Here is a 12,817-nt window from a genome sequence, read left to right as displayed (position 1 = left end):
CAAGGAAGGTGCTAGCCCTGAAAGATCTTGCTAGTATGCACTATCCCTCTGCAGCCTATCCACAGGCACAACAGCTTTGGGGATCTCTGCTTTCCCAGAGACTCAGCATGTCACGGTGCTCGCTCTCGGCAGAAGCTTTTTTCTGAAAAGGCAAACTTACGGCTCCTTCTCCCACAGGGAAGGTGCCAGCCCTGAAAACTAATGCAGTTTTTCACTATCCCTCTGCAGCCTATCCACAGGCACAACAGCTTTTGGGATCTCTGCTTTCCCAGAGACTCAGCATGTCACGGTGCTCGTTCTCGGCAGAAGCTTTTTCTGAGAAGGCAAACGTCTGGCTCCTTCTCCCACAAGGAAGGTGCTAGCCCTGAAAGATCTTGCTGGTATGCACTATCCCTCTGCAGCCTATCCACAGGCACAAAAGCTTTGGGGATCTCTGCTTTCCCAGAGACTCAGCATGTCACGGTGCTCGCTCTCGGCAGAAGCTTTTTTCTGAAAAAGAAAACTTTCGGCTCCTTCTCCCACAGGGAAGGTGCCAGCCCTGAAAACTAATGCAGTTTTTCACTATCCCTCTGCAGCCTATCCACAGGCACAACAGCTTTTGGGATCTCTGCTTTCCCAGAGACTCAGCATGTCACGGTGCTCGCTCTCGGCAGAAGCTTTTTTCTGAAAAAGAAAACTTTCGGCTCCTTCTCCCACAGGGAAGGTGCCAACCCTGAAAACTAATGCAGTTTTTCACTATCCCTCTGCAGCCTATCCACAGGCACAACAGCTTTGGGGATCTCTGCTTTCCCAGAGACTCAGCATGTCACGGTGCTCGTTCTCGGCAGAAGCTTTTTCTGAGAAGGCAAACGTCTGGCTCCTTCTCCCACAAGGAAGGTGCTAGCCCTGAAAGATCTTGCTGGTATTCACTATCCCTCTGCAGCCTATCCACAGGCACAACAGCTTTGGGGATCTCTGCTTTCCCAGAGACTCAGCATGTCACGGTGCTCACTCTTGCCAGAGCCTTTTTCTGAAAAAGAAAACTTTCGGCTCCTTCTCCCACAGGGAAGGTGCCAGCCCTGAAAACTAATGCAGTTTTTCACTATCCCTCTGCAGCCTATCCACAGGCACAACAGCTTTGGGGATCTCTGCTTTCCCAGAGACTCAGCATGTCACGGTGCTCGTTCTCGGCAGAAGCTTTTTCTGAGAAGGCAAACCTCTAGCTCCTTCTCCCACAAGGAAGGTGCTAGCCCTGAAAGATCTTGCTGGTATGCACTATCCCTCTGCAGCCTATCCACAGGCACAACAGCTTTGGGGATCTCTGCTTTCCCAGAGACTCAGCATGTCACGGTGCTCGCTCTCGGCAGAAGCTTTTTTCTGAAAAGGCAAACTTACGTCTCCTTCTCACACAGGGAAGGTGCCAGCCCTGAAAACTAATGCAGTTTTTCACTATCCCTCTGCAGCCTATCCACAGGCACAACAGCTTTGGGGATCTCTGCTTTCCCAGAGACTCAGCATGTCACGGTGCTCGCTCTCGGCAGAAGCTTTTTTCTGAAAAGGCAAACTTACGGCTCCTTCTCCCACAGGGAAGGTGCCAGCCCTGAAAACTAATGCAGTTTTTCACTATCCCTCTGCAGCCTATCCACAGGCACAACAGCTTTGGGGATCTCTGCTTTCCCAGAGACTCAGCATGTCACGGTGCTCACTCTTGCCAGAGCCTTTTTCTGAGAAGGCAAACGTCTGGCTCCTTCTCCCACAAGGAAGGTGCTAGCCCTGAAAGATCTTGCTGGTATGCACTATCCCTCTGCAGCCTATCCACAGGCACAACAGCTTTGGGGATCTCTGCTTTCCCAGAGACTCAGCATGTCACGGTGCTCGCTCTCGGCAGAAGCTTTTTTCTGAAAAGGCAAACTTACGGCTCCTTCTCCCACAAGGAAGGTGCCAGCCCTGAAAGATCTTGCTGGTCTTCACTATCCCTCTGCAGCCTATCCACAGGCACAACAGCTTTGGGGATCTCTGCTTTCCCAGAGACTCAGCATGTCACGGTGCTCGCTCTCGGCAGAAGCTTTTTTCTGAAAAGGCAAACTTACGTCTCCTTCTCCCACAAGGAAGGTGCCAGGCCTGAAAGCTAATGCAGCTCTTCACTATCCTCCTGCAGCCTATCCTCAGGCAAAACAGCACTGGGGATCTCTGCTTTCCCAGAGACTCTGCATGTCACGGTGCTCACTCTCGCCAGAGCTTTTTTCTGAAAAGGCAAACTTACGGCTCCTTCTCCCACAGGGAAGGTGCCAGCCCTGAAAACTAATGCAGTTTTTCACTATCCCTCTGCAGCCTATCCACAGGCACAACAGCTTTGGGGATCTCTGCTTTCCCAGAGACTCAGCATGTCACGGTGCTCACTCTCGCCAGAGCCTTTTTCTGAAAAGGCAAACGTCTGGCTCCTTCTCCCACAGGGAAGGTGCCAGCCCTGAAAACTAATGCAGTTTTTCACTATCCCTCTGAGCCTATCCACAGGCACAACAGCTTTGGGGATCTCTGCTTTCCCAGAGACTCAGCATGTCACGGTGCTCGTTCTCGGCAGAAGCTTTTTCTGAGAAGGCAAACGTCTGGCTCCTTCTCCCACAAGGAAGGTGCTAGCCCTGAAAGATCTTGCTGGTATGCACTATCCCTCTGCAGCCTATCCACAGGCACAACAGCTTTGGGGATCTCTGCTTTCCCAGAGACTCAGCATGTCACGGTGCTCGCTCTCGGCAGAAGCTTTTTTCTGAAAAGGCAAACTTACGGCTCCTTCTCCCACAGGGAAGGTGCCAGCCCTGAAAACTAATGCAGTTTTTCACTATCCCTCTGCAGCCTATCCACAGGCACAACAGCTTTGGGGATCTCTGCTTTCCCAGAGACTCAGCATGTCACGGTGCTCGCTCTCGGCAGAAGCTTTTTTCTGAAAAAGAAAACTTTCGGCTCCTTCTCCCACAGGGAAGGTGCCAGCCCTGAAAACTAATGCAGTTTTTCACTATCCCTCTGCAGCCTATCCACAGGCACTACAGCTTTTGGGATCTCTGCTTTCCCAGAGACTCAGCATGTCACGGTGCTCGCTCTCGGCAGAAGCTTTTTTCTGAAAAAGAAAACTTTCGGCTCCTTCTCCCACAGGGAAGGTGCCAGCCCTGAAAACTAATGCAGTTTTTCACTATCCCTCTGCAGCCTATCCACAGGCACAACAGCTTTGGGGATCTCTGCTTTCCCAGAGACTCAGCATGTCACGGTGCTCACTCTTGCCAGAGCCTTTTTCTGAAAAAGAAAACTTTCGGCTCCTTCTCCCACAGGGAAGGTGCCAGCCCTGAAAACTAATGCAGTTTTTCACTATCCCTCTGCAGCCTATCCACAGGCACAAGAGCTTTGGGGATCTCTGCTTTCCCAGAGACTCAGCATGTCACAGTGCTCGTTCTCGGCAGAAGCTTTTTCTGAGAAGGCAAACCTCTAGCTCCTTCTCCCACAAGGAAGGTGCTAGCCCTGAAAGATCTTGCTGGTATGCACTATCCCTCTGCAGCCTATCCACAGGCACAACAGCTTTGGGGATCTCTGCTTTCCCAGAGACTCAGCATGTCACGGTGCTCGCTCTCGGCAGAAGCTTTTTTCTGAAAAGGCAAACTTACGTCTCCTTCTCCCACAGGGAATGTGCCAGCCCTGAAAACTAATGCAGTTTTTCACTATCCCTCTGCAGCCTATCCACAGGCACAACAGCTTTGGGGATCTCTGCTTTCCCAGAGACTCAGCATGTCACGGTGCTCGTTCTCGGCAGAAGCTTTTTCTGAGAAGGCAAACGTCTGGCTCCTTCTCCCACAAGGAAGGTGCTAGCCCTGAAAGATCTTGCTAGTATGCACTATCCCTCTGCAGCCTATCCACAGGCACAACAGCTTTGGGGATCTCTGCTTTCCCAGAGACTCAGCATGTCACGGTGCTCGCTCTCGGCAGAAGCTTTTTTCTGAAAAAGAAAACTTACGGCTCCTTCTCCCACAGGGAAGGTGCCAGCCCTGAAAACTAATGCAGTTTTTCACTATCCCTCTGCAGCCTATCCACAGGCACAACAGCTTTGGGGATCTCTGCTTTCCCAGAGACTCAGCATGTCACGGTGCTCACTCTTGCCAGAGCCTTTTTCTGAAAAAGAAAACTTTCGGCTCCTTCTCCCACAGGGAAGGTGCCAGCCCTGAAAACTAATGCAGTTTTTCACTATCCCTCTGCAGCCTATCCACAGGCACAACAGCTTTGGGGATCTCTGCTTTCCCAGAGACTCAGCATGTCACGGTGCTCGTTCTCGGCAGAAGCTTTTTCTGAGAAGGCAAACCTCTAGCTCCTTCTCCCACAAGGAAGGTGCTAGCCCTGAAAGATCTTGCTGGTATGCACTATCCCTCTGCAGCCTATCCACAGGCACAACAGCTTTGGGGATCTCTGCTTTCCCAGAGACTCAGCATGTCACGGTGCTCGTTCTCGGCAGAAGCTTTTTCTGAGAAAGCAAACGTCTGGCTCCTTCTCCCACAAGGAAGGTGCTAGCCCTGAAAGATCTTGCTAGTATGCACTATCCCTCTGCAGCCTATCCACAGGCACAACAGCTTTGGGGATCTCTGCTTTCCCAGAGACTCAGCATGTCACGGTGCTCGCTCTCGGCAGAAGCTTTTTTCTGAAAAGGCAAACTTACGGCTCCTTCTCCCACAAGGAAGGTGCCAGGCCTGAAAGATCTTGCTGGTCTTCACTATCCCTCTGCAGCCTATCCACAGGCACAACAGCTTTGGGGATCTCTGCTTTCCCAGAGACTCAGCATGTCACGGTGCTCGCTCTCGGCAGAAGCTTTTTTCTGAAAAAGAAAACTTTCGGCTCCTTCTCCCACAAGGAAGGTGCCAGGCCTGAAAGCTAATGCAGCTCTTCACTATCCTCCTGCAGCCTATCCTCAGGCAAAACAGCACTGGGGATCTCTGCTTTCCCAGAGACTCTGCATGTCACGGTGCTCACTCTCGCCAGAGCTTTTTTCTGAAAAGGCAAACTTACGGCTCCTTCTCCCACAGGGAAGGTGCCAGCCCTGAAAACTAATGCAGTTTTTCACTATCCCTCTGCAGCCTATCCACAGGCACAACAGCTTTGGGGATCTCTGCTTTCCCAGAGACTCAGCATGTCACGGTGCTCGCTCTCGGCAGAAGCTTTTTTCTGAAAAGGCAAACTTACGGCTCCTTCTCCCACAGGGAAGGTGCCAGCCCTGAAAACTAATGCAGTTTTTCACTATCCCTCTGCAGCCTATCCACAGGCACAACAGCTTTGGGGATCTCTGCTTTCCCAGAGACTCAGCATGTCACGGTGCTCGTTCTCGGCAGAAGCTTTTTCTGAGAAGGCAAACGTCTGGCTCCTTCTCCCACAAGGAAGGTGCTAGCCCTGAAAGATCTTGCTGGTATGCACTATCCCTCTGCAGCCTATCCACAGGCACAACAGCTTTGGGGATCTCTGCTTTCCCAGAGACTCAGCATGTCACGGTGCTCGCTCTCGGCAGAAGCTTTTTTCTGAAAAAGAAAACTTTCGGCTCCTTCTCCCACAGGGAAGGTGCCAGCCCTGAAAACTAATGCAGTTTTTCACTATCCCTCTGCAGCCTATCCACAGGCACAACAGCTTTTGGGATCTCTGCTTTCCCAGAGACTCAGCATGTCACGGTGCTCGCTCTCGGCAGAAGCTTTTTTCTGAAAAAGAAGACTTTCGGCTCCTTCTCCCACAGGGAAGGTGCCAACCCTGAAAACTAATGCAGTTTTTCACTATCCCTCTGCAGCCTATCCACAGGCACAACAGCTTTGGGGATCTCTGCTTTCCCAGAGACTCAGCATGTCACGGTGCTCGTTCTCGGCAGAAGCTTTTTCTGAGAAGGCAAACGTCTGGCTCCTTCTCCCACAAGGAAGGTGCTAGCCCTGAAAGATCTTGCTGGTATTCACTATCCCTCTGCAGCCTATCCACAGGCACAACAGCTTTGGGGATCTCTGCTTTCCCAGAGACTCAGCATGTCACGGTGCTCGCTCTCGGCAGAAGCTTTTTTCTGAAAAAGAAAACTTTCGGCTCCTTCTCCCACAGGGAAGGTGCCAGCCCTGAAAACTAATGCAGTTTTTCACTATCCCTCTGCAGCCTATCCACAGGCACAACAGCTTTGGGGATCTCTGCTTTCCCAGAGACTCAGCATGTCACGGTGCTCGTTCTCGGCAGAAGCTTTTTCTGAGAAGGCAAACGTCTGGCTCCTTCTCCCACAAGGAAGGTGCTAGCCCTGAAAGATCTTGCTGGTATTCACTATCCCTCTGCAGCCTATCCACAGGCACAACAGCTTTGGGGATCTCTGCTTTCCCAGAGACTCAGCATGTCACGGTGCTCGCTCTCGGCAGAAGCTTTTTTCTGAAAAGGCAAACTTACGGCTCCTTCTCCCACAGGGAAGGTGCCAGCCCTGAAAACTAATGCAGTTTTTCACTATCCCTCTGCAGCCTATCCACAGGCACAACAGCTTTGGGGATCTCTGCTTTCCCAGAGACTCAGCATGTCACGGTGCTCGTTCTCGGCAGAAGCTTTTTCTGAGAAGGCAAACGTCTGGCTCCTTCTCCCACAAGGAAGGTGCTAGCCCTGAAAGATCTTGCTGGTATGCACTATCCCTCTGCAGCCTATCCACAGGCACAACAGCTTTGGGGATCTCTGCTTTCCCAGAGACTCAGCATGTCACGGTGCTCGCTCTCGGCAGAAGCTTTTTTCTGAAAAAGAAAACTTTCGGCTCCTTCTCCCACAGGGAAGGTGCCAGCCCTGAAAACTAATGCAGTTTTTCACTATCCCTCTGCAGCCTATCCACAGGCACAACAGCTTTGGGGATCTCTGCTTTCCCAGAGACTCAGCATGTCACGGTGCTCGCTCTCGGCAGAAGCTTTTTTCTGAAAAAGAAAACTTTCGGCTCCTTCTCCCACAGGGAAGGTGCCAGCCCTGAAAACTAATGCAGTTTTTCACTATCCCTCTGCAGCCTATCCACAGGCACAACAGCTTTGGGGATCTCTGCTTTCCCAGAGACTCAGCATGTCACGGTGCTCACTCTTGCCAGAGCCTTTTTCTGAAAAAGAAAACTTTCGGCTCCTTCTCCCACAGGGAAGGTGCCAGCCCTGAAAACTAATGCAGTTTTTCACTATCCCTCTGCAGCCTATCCACAGGCACAACAGCTTTGGGGATCTCTGCTTTCCCAGAGACTCAGCATGTCACAGTGCTCGTTCTCGGCAGAAGCTTTTTCTGAGAAGGCAAACCTCTAGCTCCTTCTCACACAAGGAAGGTGCTAGCCCTGAAAGATCTTGCTGGTATGCACTATCCCTCTGCAGCCTATCCACAGGCACAACAGCTTTGGGGATCTCTGCTTTCCCAGAGACTCAGCATGTCACGGTGCTCGCTCTCGGCAGAAGCTTTTTTCTGAAAAGGCAAACTTACGGCTCCTTCTCCCACAGGGAAGGTGCCAGCCCTGAAAACTAATGCAGTTTTTCACTATCCCTCTGCAGCCTATCCACAGGCACAACAGCTTTGGGGATCTCTGCTTTCCCAGAGACTCAGCATGTCACGGTGCTCGTTCTCGGCAGAAGCTTTTTCTGAGAAGGCAAACGTCTGGCTCCTTCTCCCACAAGGAAGGTGCTAGCCCTGAAAGATCTTGCTGGTATGCACTATCCCTCTGCAGCCTATCCACAGGCACAACAGCTTTGGGGATCTCTGCTTTCCCAGAGACTCAGCATGTCACGGTGCTCGCTCTCGGCAGAAGCTTTTTTCTGAAAAAGAAAACTTTCGGCTCCTTCTCCCACAGGGAAGGTGCCAGCCCTGAAAACTAATGCAGTTTTTCACTATCCCTCTGCAGCCTATCTACAGGCACAACAGCTTTGGGGATCTCTGCTTTCCCAGAGACTCAGCATGTCACGGTGCTCGTTCTCGGCAGAAGCTTTTTCTGAGAAGGCAAACGTCTGGCTCCTTCTCCCACAAGGAAGGTGCTAGCCCTGAAAGATCTTGCTGGTATTCACTATCCCTCTGCAGCCTATCCACAGGCACAACAGCTTTGGGGATCTCTGCTTTCCCAGAGACTCAGCATGTCACGGTGCTCGCTCTCGGCAGAAGCTTTTTTCTGAAAAAGAAAACTTTCGGCTCCTTCTCCCACAGGGAAGGTGCCAGCCCTGAAAACTAATGCAGTTTTTCACTATCCCTCTGCAGCCTATCCACAGGCACAACAGCTTTGGGGATCTCTGCTTTCCCAGAGACTCAGCATGTCACGGTGCTCACTCTTGCCAGAGCCTTTTTCTGAAAAAGAAAACTTTCGGCTCCTTCTCCCACAGGGAAGGTGCCAGCCCTGAAAACTAATGCAGTTTTTCACTATCCCTCTGCAGCCTATCCACAGGCACAACAGCTTTGGGGATCTCTGCTTTCCCAGAGACTCAGCATGTCACGGTGCTCGTTCTCGGCAGAAGCTTTTTCTGAGAAGGCAAAACTCTAGCTCCTTCTCCCACAAGGAAGGTGCTAGCCCTGAAAGATCTTGCTGGTATGCACTATCCCTCTGCAGCCTATCCACAGGCACAACAGCTTTGGGGATCTCTGCTTTCCCAGAGACTCAGCATGTCACGGTGCTCGCTCTCGGCAGAAGCTTTTTTCTGAAAAGGCAAACTTACGGCTCCTTCTCCCACAGGGAAGGTGCCAGCCCTGAAAACTAATGCAGTTTTTCACTATCCCTCTGCAGCCTATCCACAGGCACAACAGCTTTTGGGATCTCTGCTTTCCCAGAGACTCAGCATGTCACGGTGCTCGTTCTCGGCAGAAGCTTTTTCTGAGAAGGCAAACGTCTGGCTCCTTCTCCCACAAGGAAGGTGCTAGCCCTGAAAGATCTTGCTGGTATGCACTATCCCTCTGCAGCCTATCCACAGGCACAACAGCTTTGGGGATCTCTGCTTTCCCAGAGACTCAGCATGTCACGGTGCTCGCTCTCGGCAGAAGCTTTTTTCTGAAAAAGAAAACTTTCGGCTCCTTCTCCCACAGGGAAGGTGCGAGCCCTGAAAACTAATGCAGTTTTTCACTATCCCTCTGCAGCCTATCCACAGGCACAACAGCTTTGGGGATCTCTGCTTTCCCAGAGACTCAGCATGTCACGGTGCTCGCTCTCGGCAGAAGCTTTTTTCTGAAAAGGCAAACTTACGTCTCCTTCTCCCACAGGGAAGGTGCCAGCCCTGAAAACTAATGCAGTTTTTCACTATCCCTCTGCAGCCTATCCACAGGCACAACAGCTTTTGGGATCTCTGCTTTCCCAGAGACTCAGCATGTCACGGTGCTCGTTCTCGGCAGAAGCTTTTTCTGAGAAGGCAAACGTCTGGCTCCTTCTCCCACAAGGAAGGTGCTAGCCCTGAAAGATCTTGCTGGTATGCACTATCCCTCTGCAGCCTATCCACAGGCACAACAGCTTTGGGGATCTCTGCTTTCCCAGAGACTCAGCATGTCACGGTGCTCGCTCTCGGCAGAAGCTTTTTTCTGAAAAAGAAAACTTTCGGCTCCTTCTCCCACAGGGAAGGTGCCAGCCCTGAAAACTAATGCAGTTTTTCACTATCCCTCTGCAGCCTATCCACAGGCACAACAGCTTTGGGGATCTCTGCTTTCCCAGAGACTCAGCATGTCACGGTGCTCGCTCTCGGCAGAAGCTTTTTTCTGAAAAAGAAAACTTTCGGCTCCTTCTCCCACAGGGAAGGTGCCAACCCTGAAAACTAATGCAGTTTTTCACTATCCCTCTGCAGCCTATCCACAGGCACAACAGCTTTGGGGATCTCTGCTTTCCCAGAGACTCAGCATGTCACGGTGCTCGTTCTCGGCAGAAGCTTTTTCTGAGAAGGCAAACGTCTGGCTCCTTCTCCCACAAGGAAGGTGCTAGCCCTGAAAGATCTTGCTGGTATTCACTATCCCTCTGCAGCCTATCCACAGGCACAACAGCTTTGGGGATCTCTGCTTTCCCAGAGACTCAGCATGTCACGGTGCTCGCTCTCGGCAGAAGCTTTTTTCTGAAAAAGAAAACTTTCGGCTCCTTCTCCCACAGGGAAGGTGCCAGCCCTGAAAACTAATGCAGTTTTTCACTATCCCTCTGCAGCCTATCCACAGGCACAACAGCTTTGGGGATCTCTGCTTTCCCAGAGACTCAGCATGTCACGGTGCTCGCTCTCGGCAGAAGCTTTTTTCTGAAAAAGAAAACTTTCGGCTCCTTCTCCCACAGGGAAGGTGCCAGCCCTGAAAACTAATGCAGTTTTTCACTATCCCTCTGCAGCCTATCCACAGGCACAACAGCTTTGGGGATCTCTGCTTTCCCAGAGACTCAGCATGTCACGGTGCTCGTTCTCGGCAGAAGCTTTTTCTGAGAAGGCAAACGTCTGGCTCCTTCTCCCACAAGGAAGGTGCTAGCCCTGAAAGAGCTTGCTGGTATTCACTATCCCTCTGCAGCCTATCCACAGGCACAACAGCTTTGGGGATCTCTGCTTTCCCAGAGACTCAGCATGTCACGGTGCTCGCTCTCGGCAGAAGCTTTTTTCTGAAAAAGAAAACTTTCGGCTCCTTCTCCCACAGGGAAGGTGCCAGCCCTGAAAACTAATGCAGTTTTTCACTATCCCTCTGCAGCCTATCCACAGGCACAACAGCTTTGGGGATCTCTGCTTTCCCAGAGACTCAGCATGTCACGGTGCTCGCTCTCGGCAGAAGCTTTTTTCTGAAAAAGAAAACTTTCGGCTCCTTCTCCCACAGGGAAGGTGCCAGCCCTGAAAACTAATGCAGTTTTTCACTATCCCTCTGCAGCCTATCCACAGGCACAACAGCTTTGGGGATCTCTGCTTTCCCAGAGACTCAGCATGTCACGGTGCTCACTCTTGCCAGAGCCTTTTTCTGAAAAAGAAAACTTTCGGCTCCTTCTCCCACAGGGAAGGTGCCAGCCCTGAAAACTAATGCAGTTTTTCACTATCCCTCTGCAGGCTATCCACAGGCACAACAGCTTTGGGGATCTCTGCTTTCCCAGAGACTCAGCATGTCACAGTGCTCGTTCTCGGCAGAAGCTTTTTCTGAGAAGGCAAACCTCTAGCTCCTTCTCACACAAGGAAGGTGCTAGCCCTGAAAGATCTTGCTGGTATGCACTATCCCTCTGCAGCCTATCCACAGGCACAACAGCTTTGGGGATCTCTGCTTTCCCAGAGACTCAGCATGTCACGGTGCTCGCTCTCGGCAGAAGCTTTTTTCTGAAAAGGCAAACGTACGTCTCCTTCTCCCACAGGGAAGGTGCCAGCCCTGAAAACTAATGCAGTTTTTCACTATCCCTCTGCAGCCTATCCACAGGCACAACAGCTTTGGGGATCTCTGCTTTCCCAGAGACTCAGCATGTCACGGTGCTCGTTCTCGGCAGAAGCTTTTTCTGAGAAGGCAAACGTCTGGCTCCTTCTCCCACAAGGAAGGTGCTAGCCCTGAAAGATCTTGCTGGTATGCACTATCCCTCTGCAGCCTATCCACAGGCACAACAGCTTTGGGGATCTCTGCTTTCCCAGAGACTCAGCATGTCACGGTGCTCGCTCTCGGCAGAAGCTTTTTTCTGAAAAGGCAAACTTACGGCTCCTTCTCCCACAGGGAAGGTGCCAGCCCTGAAAACTAATGCAGTTTTTCACTATCCCTCTGCAGCCTATCCACAGGCACAACAGCTTTGGGGATCTCTGCTTTCCCAGAGACTCAGCATGTCACGGTGCTCGTTCTCGGCAGAAGCTTTTTCTGAGAAGGCAAACGTCTGGCTCCTTCTCCCACAAGGAAGGTGCTAGCCCTGAAAGATCTTGCTGGTATTCACTATCCCTCTGCAGCCTATCCACAGGCACAACAGCTTTGGGGATCTCTGCTTTCCCAGAGACTCAGCATGTCACGGTGCTCGCTCTCGGCAGAAGCTTTTTTCTGAAAAAGAAAACTTTCGGCTCCTTCTCCCACAGGGAAGGTGCCAGCCCTGAAAACTAATGCAGTTTTTCACTATCCCTCTGCAGCCTATCCACAGGCACAACAGCTTTGGGGATCTCTGCTTTCCCAGAGACTCAGCATGTCACGGTGCTCGCTCTCGGCAGAAGCTTTTTTCTGAAAAAGAAAACTTTCGGCTCCTTCTCCCACAGGGAAGGTGCCAGCCCTGAAAACTAATGCAGTTTTTCACTATCCCTCTGCAGCCTATCCACAGGCACAACAGCTTTGGGGATCTCTGCTTTCCCAGAGACTCAGCATGTCACGGTGCTCACTCTTGCCAGAGCCTTTTTCTGAAAAAGAAAACTTTCGGCTCCTTCTCCCACAGGGAAGGTGCCAGCCCTGAAAACTAATGCAGTTTTTCACTATCCCTCTGCAGGCTATCCACAGGCACAACAGCTTTGGGGATCTCTGCTTTCCCAGAGACTCAGCATGTCACAGTGCTCGTTCTCGGCAGAAGCTTTTTCTGAGAAGGCAAACCTCTAGCTCCTTCTCCCACAAGGAAGGTGCTAGCCCTGAAAGATCTTGCTGGTATGTACTATCCCTCTGCAGCCTATCCACAGGCACAACAGCTTTGGGGATCTCTGCTTTCCCAGAGACTCAGCATGTCACGGTGCTCGCTCTCGGCAGAAGCTTTTTTCTGAAAAGGCAAACGTACGTCTCCTTCTCCCACAGGGAAGGTGCCAGCCCTGAAAACTAATGCAGTTTTTCACTATCCCTCTGCAGCCTATCCACAGGCACAACAGCTTTGGGGATCTCTGCTTTCCCAGAGACTCAGCATGTCACGGTGCTCGTTCTCGGCAGAAGCTTTTTCTGAGAAGGC

Source organism: Accipiter gentilis, chromosome W (assembly GCF_929443795.1).
Source record: "Accipiter gentilis chromosome W, bAccGen1.1, whole genome shotgun sequence".
NCBI lineage: Eukaryota > Metazoa > Chordata > Aves > Accipitriformes > Accipitridae > Astur > Astur gentilis.
This window is presented reverse-complemented; position numbering follows the sequence as displayed.